Genomic DNA, 13,807 nt, shown 5'->3' with positions numbered 1-13,807 from the left:
CAGCGAAAATATGTAGGTCAACGCTTACAACTGCGCGCATAAAATATTAATATGGGTAATTTCAATATATTTTATATGCATATAAATATCACGACACACACACACACAAATACGCCGGCTGCGGAGTAAATCCTTTGCTTTTTTTCTATTTCCCAGCAACGAGCAAGCAGCTCAGATATTTAATGCTTTTCCGGTTGGCAGTTACATGTGTTGGCCGTAATGAATATAACTACAGGTAAGTGAGTTTTTATTTATACACAGACGTATATGTGTATGTGTGGGTGAGTGGGTGTGCGCGCGTGTGATTGTGGCAGCTGCCTGGCAGTGACTTACCGTTGTAAGTACTTTATGTTACAATTTGAATTGCAAGCCAACTTTTTTTTTTGCTGGCAATGCAAATGCCGGTGTGCCGGCTTTTTCAGCACAAGTGTGCAAGTGTAAGTGCGTGTATGTGGTGTTGGTGTGTGTGTGTATAGAGGGAAGCGTATAAATTTTAAAAGTAAAATTTATTTTGCCACAGTTACGAAYATTTATAGCAGCGCGCCGGCCATAACTTGAGCTGGGGCGGGGGAGCGCGGTTGCAGCTAAGAGTGATTGCAGCAGCAGAAAGCGGAAGAGCGTGAAAAAAGAGCGCACAGCTGAGAATTATGAGTGTAGCATATGCAATACAATTTAAATAGACATACAAATATACACAGAAGTACATATAAATATACAAACGCATGGGTGCCGGCGTAGATACAAGCGCTGGCTGCTGAGAAAATTTTAAAAGTGAACTCGAAAAAAACAGAAAAACCAAAAAGCGAAAAATAATAATAATAATGAATGTGGCCACCACCTACAAAAGCTTGCGAGCGTTTAGCACAAGTTTACAAGCTAACTACATATGTAACTAGGCAAGCTGCGCTGCTGCATGGCACCTTGAGTACAGCACACACACATACGAATGCAAAAAAAAAACACAGATATACATATGTTTGTGTGTGTGAGCGCACGTACCGTTTTAACTGTTATGCGCATAAATAAAAYAATWTTAATTTATGCRTGGCTGTATGTGTGTGTGTCACTGAGTGAGGCAACAGGTCGTTAGGGCGGTCATCTATGCGGCTTTGTTGTTGTATGCGTGCAGAGATATTTGTTTTACATTTGTAATACTTGTCTTTAAACACGTAGTATATGTACTTCTGCATGCGCATTTAAATGCAATGAGGGTTAAGGTTTTTCTACGCTTGTTGCTTTAAGATTTATAAGCAGGAGTCTGCTGGTGGCAGTAGAGGTCCTGTAGGAAATCTAAGTGATTATGAAAATTAAAACTTCTTATATAAAAATTTTATATACGATATTTTTTTAGGAAAGATTTTAAAAAATTTTATGTTCTGCAAAATTCAGTAATGTAAAAAATTTCCTAAAGTTTGTTTAATGAATTTCTTTGAGGACAACTGAAATATAATTTTTTAAAGCTTTTAAATAATATTTTTATAGGTTACAAAGAATTCCCCCAAGGAATATTTTATATTCTATAAAGAAAAGATTAAGTAGACTTTTCTAAAGCTTTAAAATAATATTTTTGATAAAATTCAATCCCTTAGGGAAATTTTGTGGGATATTTTGTGGGATATTTTATATTCTGCAGAATTTCTGCTGAGGGAAACTTTTTTATGAATTTTATGTTTCAAAGGCACGCGTGAAAAATTAGGTTCTAAATGGTTTAAAAATTATACTTATATAATATTTATTAATGTTAAATAAAAGTCCCAGCTTGCAGATATATTTTAACATAATATTTTTTCCTCTAAATTACAAAAATTCCCCTGTGGGAAATTTTATGGGAAATTTTATATTCTGCATAAATTCCCTTGAGCAAAGCTTTTTATTGAATTTTATATTCCGCGATGTGAAAACTTGAGTTCTAAAAGGTTCAGCAATTATAAATACATATGTATATATATTTATCAAAGTTAGCTAAGCTAGCTTCACYTTGCAGGAGTATTTTTTTCTCTGCATACATATTTATTATAACTTTTTCAAATAATAATTGCTTTCTTTTGGCTCACCCTAATATGTGTATACACATACGGTCGTTGACGTTTTTATGTGTCTGCCATGCATCATTTCCGTTTCCATTTTAATATGCATTTAATGGTTGTCTCTTATGCAAAATATTATTTATATCATTGTATGTCCCTCAAAATTAAATGAACGACTACCAAAAAAATTAATAAATKTATCAAACCAAGATACCACCATATTTATTTATGTACATTTAAGTCACTCAATTGGATTTAGCGCAATTTTGCGGTTGTTCGCGTACATTTAGCATTTATTCATTGCATTTTGCACACCCATAAGCATTCACATATYCTTGCGCTTATGTTAGGTATAAAGATGTGTTGATGTATGTCTTTATAAACAAAGTCAAATTCTGCAATATAACTGTCGCAAATAAAATACAATTATATAAGTACAGATATGTGGGGAAAATGATGATGAGAGAAAAGAAGATAGCTGATTTTAGGTGCCTCTAAAGAGAAACAAATGTTTCGATGAAGCATTTCTCATCAAATCATATTGTATTTTGATTAAATAAAACCGTTTTATCAAGAAAAAAACACGTTTAAGTTAAATACCCCTCCAATGCCTCAAATCTGAACTACCTCTTGCTTCTGCTTCTTTCTGTTCTTTTAATTGTGCAACCTTCAAGATGTCARAATAATCTGAATCGATAGTGGTGATTATTTTCCTATATAGAGCCTTATCTACGCATAGAAGATGCTCTGAAGTCTTCTCCTTATAGCATTTACAAAAATAGCTTCAACAAGTAACAGTGGGAACTATTTTCAACCTTTAATTCTTCCTTTTCACCAAGCTGCTTTATTTGGCTTGAAAAAATTGCCACAAAGCTTGCCAATATTCATAATCCCTGCCAAATTTCACTTGAATTTATATTCACCTTAAATTTTTCTTCTGTTCGATTTTTTTTCGGAGCTTTTTTCCTAATTTGCATTTGACTATTTTGCCTTAAACATAGATACATACACATATATGCATAACTTTTAACAAATTTGTTTGCGACTTAATGCCAAGTTTAATAAGTGTACCATAATTGTCAAGTTCATGTTGAATAATTGCGCTGGACAACAAACTAATCTATGCACAAATAAGGACACACACGCTTGCACTTGAATTTATAACAGAAAGTATTAGAAACTTGAAGCAGAGATATGACATATACATATGTAAAGGTGTAGAACATATGCTCTCCTATACATATATGTCATTACATATGCTTGTGTTTGTGTTTGTCCACACAACTATTTGCAAACTAGAATTTATCATCTCGCTTTTGCCTCCCGTACACACACCTTTATTMCACCGTTTCACCACCGACATGCGGTTGCAGTGAAAGTAGAATTTGCGAAATTTATTATCTCRTAATTTAACATTCTCTTTTATGTTTTAATCCCTTTTCTTATTTGGTTTAAAATCTTAGATGTGACAAGAGTGTGCACAAAATTAGAATGAAAGGCAAAAAAACATAGAAAATAGGTACTGAGTCATGCAGCTTGCATTTGTTATAATGATATATGGTATGTGCTACTGTTTGTTGTAGGTTATCGGATGCATATGCTTAACCKCAGACGTTAGGATGTGACGATATTTCTGATATACATAATTACATTATTTGTTATACCARAGCTAACTAAAGGTACTCTTCAACTTTATAAGATGGTATAAATGTTAACTTACGTATATTTTTTTCTTATGTCGAGCACTTTCTACTATGAAAAATCRTATTCTCAAAAAGGCAGGTCGCTTTCTGCCATATGCAAGGTTTAAGCCGAACTCGACTACTAATAGGCTTTTCGAGAATATTTTTTCAGACAAAAACGTACTCGCATGTTCGTCATTACTATCGGGCCGATATTAGCACGGTTATATCGAATACATCTATATTTTTATTAAGAGAAAATTTCAAAAGTCCTTATACTTTTTGAGTAATTCCAACATTTTAGTGACAGAATGTTGTATTTAAGGATTTAGTGTAAAATTAATATTTTATGGAGGTTTCATTAAGAATTTTATATATTATTTTTTTGGAAAAAGCTAAACATTAAATAAAGAAATTTAATAAAATTTCAAACTTAAGCGAAAGACTTAAGAATATCCAGAAAATTAAATTGTGCCACCCTAAAGATTATGAGTGTTTCTTTGTTCAGATATATGTAAAATATTACTGCCACACAAATATGAAATTATTTGATGCATGCATAAAATTTCCCTACAAGAAATTTTTTCAGTCAAAGCTTTCGATTGCTCATGAAAGCTTCATGTTTCATATTTAGCAAAGAAAATAAAGCTAATTTCCATTTTTTTCAATTATTATTATGTTATTTTTTATTCACAAAAGCTTTCAAAAGTTTACGAAGGTTCCATCTAGCTTACGAAGTAATGAAAATGTGTATGAAAGCTTCACTTAGTTTAGAAATCAGTAGAAATGTGATTGGAACGAATTCATATCTATTTGAAATATTTATTATTTTTAACCTACAAAAGCTTATATGAAAGCTTCACTTAGTTAAGGAAGCAGTAAAAAGTTGAGAGAGTGAATTTATATTAATATAAACTTCTCTATTGTTTTTAATCCATAAAAGCTTTCGAAAGATTATGAAAGCTTGATTAAGCTTATGAAGCACTGAAAATGTGAATGAAAGCTTCCTTTAATTTATGAAGCTCCAATTGGAAAGATAGCGAAATTAGTTTTATATAAAATGTTTATTATTTGTACCCCACAAAAGCTTTCGAAAGCTTATTGACTAGAGAAAATATTAAGAGAGTGACTTTATATTTATTCAAAATATTTATTATTTTAACCTACGAAAGCCTTCGATGATTTATGAAAAGCTTCACTTAGCTTGTGAAACAGTAAAAATCTGTAGAGAACGAATTTATTTTTAATTCAAATATTTATTATTTTTAACTCACAAAAGTTTTCGAAAATTGATGAAAACTTCACTTAAGGAACTAATGTACTATACATTTATTACTTTTAACCAAAAATTTTCCTACCGGGTTTCTCCATCTRGATATGTCTGCACATTTGTAAGCTCATACTTTCTCTAGTTCCACATTTTCTTTATGAATCATAAGTTTATCCTTATTTGGTAGTGAAAGTAATTTTAAACATATTCGCAAACTCAGCTCTCATCAGATATGCGAATGCTGGCATTAAAACGAAATAAACTTCTCATATACATACGCAATCTTAGCTGAATATTTAAATGATGATATATGAATATGTGAGCAATTTAAAGCGGTCAGAAATTTGCCGAATTCAATTTCAATTCATAAGCAATTAATAAAATTTTAAATCAAAATTTCACGGCTAATTTCACTCGAAAAACATTTTTGAATATATAAACAAGTAAATGGAAATAAAATATTTAAATCAACACAAAATTTATTATATTTTAGCAAACTTCCAATTGACTTCGCCTCTATCGCCTTTAAAGCCAGAGCTTTTTTTAAAAGCGCTTTTTATTTGCTGCTAGTTATTAGATATTAAGCAATTTTATTTTGCATTTCAAGCACTACTTACTAGAATAACAACAACTGCAATATATTTCAAATTAAGTGTGTAMATATTTTGAACTTTAATACATATCTTGTGTTTGTATGTGTTGATATTTCGTGGAAAGAAATTCTATTATTTTTTAYTTTTTTCCACTTCATTTTGTTCTAARCTTTCTGCTATTGTTTTTATCACTGCTCCCTATCTTGATTCCTGTGAACTGGGTTGAATGAACTACGCGCGCCACACTATTTGCATAGCTATTATTAGTAAATTGCATGCAAATAATAACAGATGAAATTTTATGATGCCAATTTCTTTAAAGAAATTTAAAGAAGACTTCTTGGAAATTCGTGAAAATGTGAGAAAATTAACTGAGATTGTAGATTGTAGGTAAACATTTAAGACTRCTRGCTAATTGGTTTGGAAAGCGAAGGYTTTTTGCAGAGGACACGCTTTCSACAGGTTGWTTCAGAATGTCCTTCCTGTGTTGATATCGTGTTGATAAAGTCAGAAAGGCCCTGCAATATCAGMTGATATATTGTAGTAACAACTCTGTTCAAGTCGGAAGTTAGTTTGCAATATAGTTTCGTTGTAAAGGGACGAGGTATTAAAATAAGTACTACCGTATATACCAAGATATTTTATTCTTAAGTTAAAGTCTAGTTAGTATTTTGCCAAACTCCATTTGATTATTCCATATATTTGCCATCAAGAATTATACGTTGCCTTAAGCGAACTTCCATCTATTACATAACATTTTATGAAACAATTTACATTTTGCTTCGGAAAAGTCTTGAGACGATTACCACTTCAGGCGATTACCTTTCCAGTGTCGCTTCATTTTTCCAGGAAGACTGCCCTTTAAAAGCAGCTATCACTATCAACTAATTTTTTCCGCTATCCAAGCCGCTTTTARACACCCACTCAGTACATCGTCTTTATACCAGTTCTGTGTAGTACTCTCGATGATTTCAAAAACATATGTGGGTAATTAGAATAAGTTAGTCTTCTTATTGCWRAAGATAATAAAGGCATGTGTTTGCGGAGTAGTTTTCTGCAGGTACACTTTCTACGAAACGATATCATACATTACAGATTGCTTAATATTTATACCAGTTCCTTGTTCGACTCGCCATTCTTGACAATTTGGTTCAGAAATAGATMAAGTAAGCATGAATTCTATATTTTCATACTAAATTTAGGGTGTATTTATAACTGGCTACTAATGCTTATTAACTAAAGGTGTACTCTTCTTGAATTTATATAATATTTTGCCGACTACTTATTGATACTATTAGATTGGTTGCTCRATTCGTTACTCGCCAAGGTTTGCCGAATGGAAAACTGAGTTGATTGGATTTCTTAGGTTTCTCACTGGAGATAGCTTTCATAGCTTGATTAGTGCCTAGCCGAGCTTTACCATTCGGAAGGTATCTCTGTACTTGTTTTGTTTTTTTGTCATTACAAATGCACTGAAGGTAACGTAAGTTCTTCACTTATGTCCATAGACTTCACGCCAAAAAATATGTAACATCATGATAATTTAGCCCCTGCAACCCTGACCTTTTAATGCACCATTCACTTCACCTTTTTYTTATATTTTTTGGGTATTCCACTCTAAATAGAATAACAAAATAGCATAGCATCATTTATATCTTGGAAAAATTTTTCATCGCAAATATACTTGATGGCCGCTAAAAGGTGGCCGGAAAACTTTTTACCCGCAAACTTAAGAAAAAAGTGCATTAAACTTTGTAATAAATGAATATGGACTTTTGGACGGCCAAACGAGGGTGAGCGCTAACAATGTAAATAGCAATTGTGGAACTATACGATAAGGCATTGTGGGATAGTTGAAGGCGGTGGAACAGAGGACAGAGTTAGGCGAACAAACGTATAGCGCTCGGCGCGGCAAACGCTCAAGCAGCGCCAGTGTAAACATTATTAAGATGGGCAGMCGAGCGAATGTGCGGCAAGCGATAAAGTTGCGCCGAGTGGTTGTAGAAAAAAGTTGAAAGTGTGGCCAGGATATCAGCGCATGACACGGCCAGCTATTTTTAGGCAAATTTAAAATTCCAGCAAGTTAAAGCTTTTGCTTTTTAGCTGTTTGTGCGGCGGAAACTTTTTGCAGAATTCTTAATGCGCGCACATTAAATTTAATGGCAAAGTATTTCACTTGTAGCGCGGCGGGATCAGCGCTGGCACAGAATACACCAAAAAATCTATTAGTAGYAAGAGTGTTGGCAACGAAGCACAAAAATAGCAGCGGCGCTACATTTGCACACATSTAAATAGAGTGTGTGTGCTTTGTATGAAATGTGTCACAAATGAAATCACGTTGCCACCGCTGATGACTGCCTGCTTGCCAGCTGCTTGTGGGTGCCAACGCATAGGTAGCGACAGCTTGTGGTTGAGATGTTGGTGGCTTGGCGTTGGCCTTGAAGGTGTCGCCACATTGCGCCAAATACATATACACATACATAGTACATACTTAGAAAGGTGCGTGTGCTTATCCTGCGGTGTGGCAAGTGTATGCATAAATGCGCGGTTATTAAAGTTAAGCGCATATTTTCACTTCGAAAATTTGTTGGGCGTGCTCGGGCATGTGTGAGCGTATGATTTTTTATTTCTTTAGCGCAAAAAAAAAAGTTGCCCTTTAACAACAACAAATTTGGCAAYGCATAGCGGGCGCAGCTGGTGGTGTTGGTGTCGATAATGCATGCAAAAACAACTCAAAAGTGGCAGGAATCTTAAAACAAGCGCTGGTAGTGACTTTTGACTTGCTTGCTGTAGCGTTGACGCTCACAAATACCAGCGCGTGTGCTCAWATGCGTAAGTGTGCGCAATTTTACGAGCCAACAAGACACATATATGAGGATTAGGGCGTGCTGAAAAATAGATTCTTAGAATTCACTGAGTTTCATTGAGTTATAAAACGCATGAGAAAAAAATGTGCCTGAAAATAATCAAAATGCAATCATTAATATATTTTTAACGTTTTGGTATACAAAAAAGTCGTACGCGAGTTTTTTGGGGATTATTCAATTTCCTACGAATTATATGAAAGGAGGTATTTTTTGAAGTCATTGAAAGCGAGGTGTCTAGGAACTTATTGTTCCGAGTATCAGTTGAAAAAACTCCTTTTTTTTTGGCCCACCCTAATAAGTATACCGTCACCTAAAATGCAAACCAACGTATCATAAAAAATATATAACTATTTTAGAACGAAAACTAGAATTTTGTTTCAATATGAGTGTATCATAACCACTATATTACCTATAATATAACCATTATATAACCAATATATAACCACTTTATAACCAAAAACTCAAATTTTGTTGTAATAATAGTACTTTCTATTTGAACGTTTTTCCTTCTCCTGTAAACATTTTAAAAGTAATGTTACGTTATTTTGCATTTTAGGTGACGATATATTCCATATACAGTATACACTCAAACACATATGTAGCTTTTTATATTCTAATGTTTGCATACATGCTTATAAGATTTTCTCTTGTCACCGTCTGTGAGTTTAAGCGGYCCGCCGTATTTGTTTTCATTGCCACCCTCTCTACTCCTACTTTTTCCAATTTTTTCGCTTTTTTTCGCTTTTTTTCGTCCTTCTTTCACAACGCGTATACCCGCATTTGCTGCAAATTGTTTCATATTTAATTTTATTACTTGGAGAATGAAAAAACCGCCGCACACYCAGGCTCATAAAGGCTTTTACATWTTCTATATAYATACAAATGCTTGTTTGTCGCGGACTGCTGTCAATTGTCTTCATAAGAAAAATGGAAAATATTTTCGCAACATTAAATTTAAGTGCAGCGTCAAATAAAATTTAARGCAATGAACTTGACACCAAATTGCATGCGCAAATATTTTTCAGATATTTTTGCGGGACTCTCTTGTTTTGCGCCTACATTTGTTAAAACCAGAAGTCRCCAAAGCAATTGTGGCTGGAGGTAGACTGCTGTACATGCTTTATAGTACAATGGAGTTCGAAGTTCGAGTCCACTCTTCTTGTTCTTTGCCACAASGCATAGTGTTCCTCTTATTTTCAGCCAGCTCAATGTTGGTTATATTATTTTTGTTAAAAATCCTGATTCGTTATATTATTTTTAAGAAATTCTGATTGACAGATCTTAATCGTACCACGCTTTCAGCGTAAGTGTTTTGAACCGCTCAGAGCARCCTTCTCCTTCGGTATACGCCTGAGGTTGGATTCTTACATCGCTTTAAATAATTCGGAATAGCAAGAATTCTGCCCAGCGCTATTCCTTGCCTTGTTTATCTGATTCTATCCAGCACTATTCCTTCGCTTAGTGATCTGTGTGTAAGGGAGTCCAGACGCTGTCTCATTCACATTAACCATCTGGCTGAGTGTGTTGGCTTCTTCAGCATTCTAAGCAAATGGAAAGTGGTCTTGCTCGTCATTCAATCAAGGTCTCGACAGATATATTGGAAGTAAAAACTGCTTTCATATTTGCCTTTGAAGCTTAGTAATTGGTTAGTATGAGAAGCTATTACTGCCGTTAGGCATTCCAAGCACTAAGAGTGATTGCAATTGTCTATTTAATTTTTATTAGTAATTTTTTACCAATAGGACTCAACTAGATATCCTATATATATATATATAAGTATATCAGAATACGTCTTCAACGCTTGAAATAATATCTAAGACAAGAAACACTTGTAAGAAACTAAATTCCGACATTATTCTTCGAGTTGTAAGCAGTTCAAGTTGAAGCCGTGAATCGAACAAACAACTGATATAAATTAAGTGAACTGGTATAATCGTATATTGGGTAGAATTAGTATTATAATAATACTAAAGGAAGGTCTCCAAYTTGAATCGAAWAAACAACTGGCATAAATCAAATGAACTGGTACAATCGAATTAGGGTAGATTTTATAGAATAGGGTAGTTTTTATAGCMTTGAATCGAACAAGCAACTGGCATAAATGGTATAAATGAATTTATATAATATTACTACAGGAAAGACCCCATGTCCAGTGTTGTATCGAACTTATCTGGATACATCTTTTGAAAAGTGTCAAAATAATATATATTTCATAATCTATTTATGACAAATTATGTGGCAAAAAGAAGCTGATGCTTTTTTAGAGGGTTTCTAGTGACTAGCTTTACAAGTGATTTCGATTTCTATAACCGTTTTTTATGTTCGTAAGAAATTGTGTTCTAAGCATAGCGCTCAACAACCTAAATCGAGTTGATGTCTTCAAACCTTCAGAATGTGTTTGGTTCTAACCTTGAACGGGATTTGCTGGAAATTCTAAATTATGTTTAGTATAGATATAGTTAAAGTTTCGCAACAAACTTAAAGTTTCGTATTCAAATTCCGTTTATATAATAATAAAATATTGGAGAAATAAAGTATTAAATCGATTTTTTTAATAGATATATAATCATGAATTTTATGGGCTCCTTGTCTCTACTTTGAAACTTTATATTCCTATATATGAAACTTATGCACCTACAAGAATGGATCTCGCACAACCAATTCCAACTTCCTTTTAAGATTTCCTTCAGACGCACTTAGTTAGCTGAGCAATTTATTTTCAGCAAAAAAAAAAAAATTTTTTTTTTAAACCTTTTTGTATGAACGACAAAGCAAGAGCCGCAGTGGCAGGGCATATGTAATAAGCGCTCGCAAGCGGCTAGTCTATCTTGAAAAAATGGTAATAATAAACGCACACAGAGAATCGTCGCCACTTATACATACATGCATACATATTAATTGAATATACTTTTTAGCAGCAGCTTTGGTGAAATACGCTGGCCACGAAAAGTATATTTACACAAAAAGCTGCCTTACTGCTGCTGGCTTACATCAATGTAGATGTACATGTATGACTAACACATACACACATAGCTGTGCATAGCCGCATCCACTTCAACACAGAGWTGAAACGTATTTGCGGATTTTCGTAACTAGGACGACCGGAAGCAACTCGTAAACTGGMTGTAAAAGTAGCGAGAAAAACCATAAAAAGCAAGGAAGGGAAATACAAACAAACAGGACGAAAACGTGAAAAGCGAAAAACATATTTACGCCAGCATGTAGTACGTATGCATATAAAAAATTGTGAGAAGCAGCAAACTCGAAATGTAAGAATAAAATGCAAGAAAAGTAACGAGCTCAACAAAATAGCAGACTAACAGCATAGCAAAGTGGAGTAGACGCTCGAAAAGCAAAAAGTTGCAAATAATCAAATAATAGTAAGCACAGCGTAAAGCAGCAAAAAAATAAATACAAATGAGCATGAAAATGGGGAAAAAATAAAATAAAAATCCCGCAACAGGAACGTCAACAAGCTGGTTTGTGTTGGCGCACGGTTTGCCTGACATATCCGGCAGGAATTTTAACTAGCACAGCAAGTGGCACGGCAGCTACTCTCATATGCACATAGTACTTTATTGCATTTAAGGTGCATGTGAGTTAACGCATGGTGCTATCATTTTTTTTTTTCATTTTGCTTGCAACAAATACTTCTACAGCATATGCATGTGCCGTACGTTAAGCCAATATCACGACTTGCTGTAATAAAAATGTGCGCGAGTACATTGCTGAAATTTTGTGTCATGAAAAAATTTCATATTCCATGCATATACCTGTATAAAGACACTTTCACTGAAAAGGAATAATAAATTTCCATATTGCGACATAACGCAACACATAACAGCAGCGCAGTTAATTTTTCAGCATCCTTTTTTAAAGCTGTGTTACATTTTACGCATATCCTGTCATATATCCTTTATGTGAAAAATGTTATTTTCTTTGGAAAACATCAAAACTATAGTGCGTGCATATTTTTTTATGAATTTGTAACTGTGTTTTAGTGATATGAAGAGTATATAAAACTTGGAAAGAAARTTAAATATTTTTTTGTCGTTATTAAGCTATATATTGTTAGCGTTTCTACCGTTTACTATAGAGATTTCACATAAATTAAATAATAATACATTTTGAAAATACTATCTCTTTAAATTTCATAAAATACATTTTCGACAAAATTTGTTCTAACTTGATATGTATATAAATGCTTTAATACTAAACTATCATGTGCTTGTACTAAAACACTAGTTGAAAATCATTTTAATATTCCCTAAAATCACTTAAATTTTCTAAAATAAACAAAGTAAAACATGTCATTTATAATATACTTTTTCTAACAAATCCATATTTTAACTGAAGAAGCTATACAAATAGCAATTTTGAAAATACAAATTTTTCTGGCATATTTTTTTTTTAAATACAATTTTTGCGAGCTCTACAGCAAAACACAACACGACCCTAAATTTGTATTTCACTTTTTGCTAACTTCATTTTTGTTACATCAAACTTTACGCATATCCTGCTATATATCCTTTTTTACGATTTTTTGTTTTTTRCATTCCTTTAAAGCTATAACTAATACTTATCATAATAACTCTACTAAAGTACCCACGAAACTCTCTTAAATGCAAAACCCACTAATTTTTTCAGCTTTAATCTAAACAGTGGCTTGCACTAACTACACCACGAAAGCACTTTAACAAAACATTCATTGAACTTCCACATAAAACAGTAAACAGAAGCAGCAAAAGTGATTATCCAATTTAAATTTCAATGACCCCCTTGAGTGTATGTATGTGTAGTCGAGACACATTGTTASTCAAATGTGAAAGCAGAATTCTATTATGACTCAAAACACTAGCCAAATCGCTTGCTTATAATGATGATCTGCTTGGCGTAAATGGTCAAACTCAGATTTTCTTGCAAAAAAGTTCACAGAAAACGTGCCGTCTAACCTTTCGGTGCTGTGTAGGTGTTATAGCGTACTACTGTCGCCTACATTGTCACGATTTAAGGCACCCAAATGAGYATGAATGCAGCATGCACAAAAATTTAATAACGAGCATGACTATGAGCACTCTCTTATACGGTACGTTTGCTATAAAGAGTCACGCGCTCTATTATTTATGAAAATGAGAGTAGAGAGAGAGAGAGAGAGTTGAGAGCTACCGCATTTTTTGCCTGCAGTGACTGACTTTTCGACCCGGTCAAATTAAGAAAATTTTTTAAATTTACCGTCCTTGCTTCAGTATAAATTGGTTGAGAATTACAACTCAATCAGTGAGTGAGTGAAGGTTTTAATATTTTTTAAAGTATTTCTACTGATACCTTCTTCTATAAAAAATTACTCAGTTTTGTATTCCAATAGAGC

At 33.4% G+C, this 13,807-nt stretch overlaps 1 long non-coding RNA gene across 1 annotated transcript in view; it reads left to right on the top strand.

Moving 5' to 3' along the window:
- The first annotated feature begins 156 nt into the window (after positions 1 to 156).
- The window catches only part of LOC108968907, a 111,725-nt gene continuing 98,074 nt past the window's right edge, over positions 157 to 13,807 (top strand). The window contains exon 1 of the long non-coding RNA XR_001993360.1: positions 157 to 235. This is a non-coding gene — a long non-coding RNA (uncharacterized LOC108968907). The remainder of the gene's footprint in view (positions 236 to 13,807) is intronic.

Source organism: Bactrocera latifrons, unplaced genomic scaffold, assembly GCF_001853355.1.
Source record: "Bactrocera latifrons isolate USDA-ARS-PBARC rearing strain unplaced genomic scaffold, ASM185335v1 scaffold_231, whole genome shotgun sequence".
NCBI lineage: Eukaryota > Metazoa > Arthropoda > Insecta > Diptera > Tephritidae > Bactrocera > Bactrocera latifrons.
This window is presented reverse-complemented; position numbering and strand designations above follow the sequence as displayed.